Below are 3,415 nucleotides of genomic sequence, written 5' to 3' on the forward strand. Positions count from 1 at the left end.
ACAAGTCTACAGACTAATCATTCATGTGTTATCTATGGGGAATACGATCATTATACCCATGATTATCCTCAACTCCCCGAGTTAAAAAGGATATAGGACAATAGGGGGCAAGGAGGTCAACAAATTGCAATAATTAAAGACCCTTTCCCCCATCAGGGAGTGGTTAACTCTCAACAACAAAAATCCCACTCTCATCCTTTTGGAGGGAAGTTCCCCCACAACAATTCTAATCATGACATTTTCATGACAAGAGAAGATATCATCTTGCAAATATGAAATAGAAGTTATGAAGCTCCCCTAGATCCCAACCCATCCACCTCGACCACAACAATACCTACAGGGTCATTGACCATTCCTCGACCTTCTAGAGAACCTTTGCCAAAAATGGTAAAAGGACCTTTACAACGTCGAGGAAATAACTCAAAATTTGCTCATAACTACAACATAGTCAATGACTTAGCACAATCACCATCAACTATGTTAGCATTAGAGGTCCTGAAAACATGCCCAACCCAACGGAAAGCCTTACATTTTGCTGTAGGTGCAATCGACCCATCTGATTCTCGCCTAATGGTCTTTGACTTGGATAAGGCTACCTCACGACTCCCATCAGTGGTTGCTTTCCAAATTCTAGGCCTAGTCCAAAACATTAGCATTCATCGTTGCATTGTTGAAGAAGGGGCCCCCACATGTATCATGTCCAAATCCATTTAGAAGAAACTAGGATCCCCCAAACTAAATCCTTCTAACATCATGCTTAGAGCATACGACGAACACCCTTCTACTCCCGTTGGCTTGTACCCTAGAGTGCTAGTTAAGTTGGCATAAAAAACTATGCTAATAGATATCAAAGTACTAGACGCCTAGTTGGATTACAATATCCTACTGGGCCAAAGTTACGTGTATGATATGTTAGCAGTCGCCTCATTGATTTTCAGGATAACGATGCTCCCCCATGACAAAAAGATCTTTACAATAGATCAGCTCACATAATATGCGAAGACGACATTACCCACACCTAACATTGTGTTACCCTTAGTCTCATCTTTTCACAATTTGATCACTACTTACACTGAGCTCAGTGTTGAAGAATCTAGGGAAGTCAACATTAGAGTGATTCTTCTTAGCATGATAACAATTTGTGAAGTGTTTTTACAATTTTATCTTAGCTTGATCTTCTTGTCATTATTAGTGTGTGTGTTTACTTCATCAAACTGCTACCAAAAACAAAGAGACAAGAACACAAGATATTTGGCATTCTTCCAGGGCCAAAACCTCTCCCTCTTGGAGAGGAAAACCCGCACAAAATTATTCTTATATATATTCCAATTAAAGAATACCAAGACCATGACCCTTGACCTATTTTGCCACTCCAAGACTAATACATCAATCCCTTTCTTTGTCACTGCTGAGATCATCATCATCATTACAACTATACTTATGTCATCACACTACTATTGCACCTTCATTAAGATCATCCTTGATGCTCCTTCATCGAGATCATCATTGATGTACCTTCATTGAAGTCACCATTGCTGCAACACTGAGACCTTCACACCAGTACCACCGAGATCATTTACTATTGCATCTTTCCTACACCTTGCTGCACCGAGATCATACCATGGTGAGAGTTATATCGAGATCAAAATCATGATCCTATAACTACCATGATTACATCTATGCCAAGATCAATTTTGTGTATGAGAACGTATCACAAATATCCTTCCTTATCATGAATATATCAAGACTATGACAATATTTAATATGTTTATGCAGTGATCACCAAGTATATGACTATGTATAGAATGAATCCCGAGATAGTGTGTCGTTGTGAGATCAAGGAGATTTATGAATGTCGAGGCTGCTAGGAGGTAGGTCCAAATCCCTTTCCACTGTGATATCCACTAAGAATTTACTTGTCATAATTATGACAAGACTGTATCTCTGTGGTACCATACAAAAGAGAAAAGGTCTCAAGGATTAGAGAAGTATTGAGACCATCGTTATGCCAAGATTGTCTTACTTTCCATGCCTCTCCATCTGTAGTCCTGAACAACTTCCTTCCTGACATGCGAATCTCTGCTACTATACCCATCCAATATCTCCTTCCTACACCTAATAGCCAACCGAAATTTTGGAGAAGAATGCGAGTTCTATTCCTAAGATTTGTGGATACCCTAGCCACATATTTATAGTGGTTTATCCTTGTAAATAAGCCGACTTGTCAAGTGAAACATTGTGCCTCCTCATTCTGAGATGACATGACATTTATATATATATATATATATATATATATATATATATATATATATATATATATATATATTGAGGCCGACATGATGATATCCTTGTCGTTTTTCTTGTAGACTTCTTGTGCTTGCTTTTGGAGGATTGATCTTGATCTTAGAGGGTTTCTCTAGGCTAGAATATATTTTACATAGGCTCATAAAGAGATCCTTCGTACATGACCTGACTCTTTGATTTTATTAATAAATCCTAAAGCCATCAATAAGAAGTCTTTGACCTAATGACACTTCTTGCTCATGAAACCCATGTAGCAAGGTATACAAATATAATTTATTCTCTTTTATTACATCATTTACAAAAATCATGTCATTATGAAGACCGAACCTAGTTACACTTTCTTCAACACTCCCTCTTAACTAAGGAGGTATTCATAGTGGTACTTGGTCTTTCTCAATCTAAAGAATTTCTCATAAGAAGAATCTGATTTGCAATCCATCTGTTATAGCATCATTTCAACCAACATTGTTTTCATTTAGCAAGGCCTTGACTAACAAATCTATCTCTCACTTAGATCAGAGCACACATTGCTAGCGAGACCAATGACTGATAGAAACACATCATCATTGTCTCTCTTAGGGTCATACCCACCCGGGTTTTCTCCCAGTATGCCCTACTAGGACTATTCTCATCTTGGGTTCCCAACCCTGAAGATTATCGATCCTCTTGCCTACTCTTGTCTTGGATGCCCTACCACATCCTCAAAGAGTGTCGGATTCCAGATGATTACATAATCCTCCATTATATCTTCCAAGCTGAAGACAAGAATGTTGTGTCTAACTCCCCCTTTTAACCAGGGTTGAGTTCCAACTTTCTCTTCACTTAGAAACTTACTCGAGTTTCTTTACTCATAGGAACCTCCTAGAGCTCCCTCTTAAAGAGGGACTCTATCATCAGTACTTTATAGGGTCTTATAGTTGACTGATGATCCAAGACCTTGATGTCATCAATTTAGTCATTTGTAACGTTCAACCATCCATCACTTTCCTTCACCATGTCATTCCTTCTCTCCCGAAAAGCATCCTCCTTGGCTTTACATCTAGGGCTTCCTTCATAGGGTCATCTATCTTCACTTTTCCTTCAATGATGATTTCTCTAGATCACAAGGTAC

The sequence above is a fragment of the Pinus tabuliformis genome, chromosome 9 (genome assembly GCF_031772625.1).
Source record: "Pinus tabuliformis cultivar Carrire ecotype Pingquan chromosome 9, CPIR1, whole genome shotgun sequence".
Taxonomy (NCBI): Eukaryota; Viridiplantae; Streptophyta; class Pinopsida; order Pinales; family Pinaceae; genus Pinus; species Pinus tabuliformis.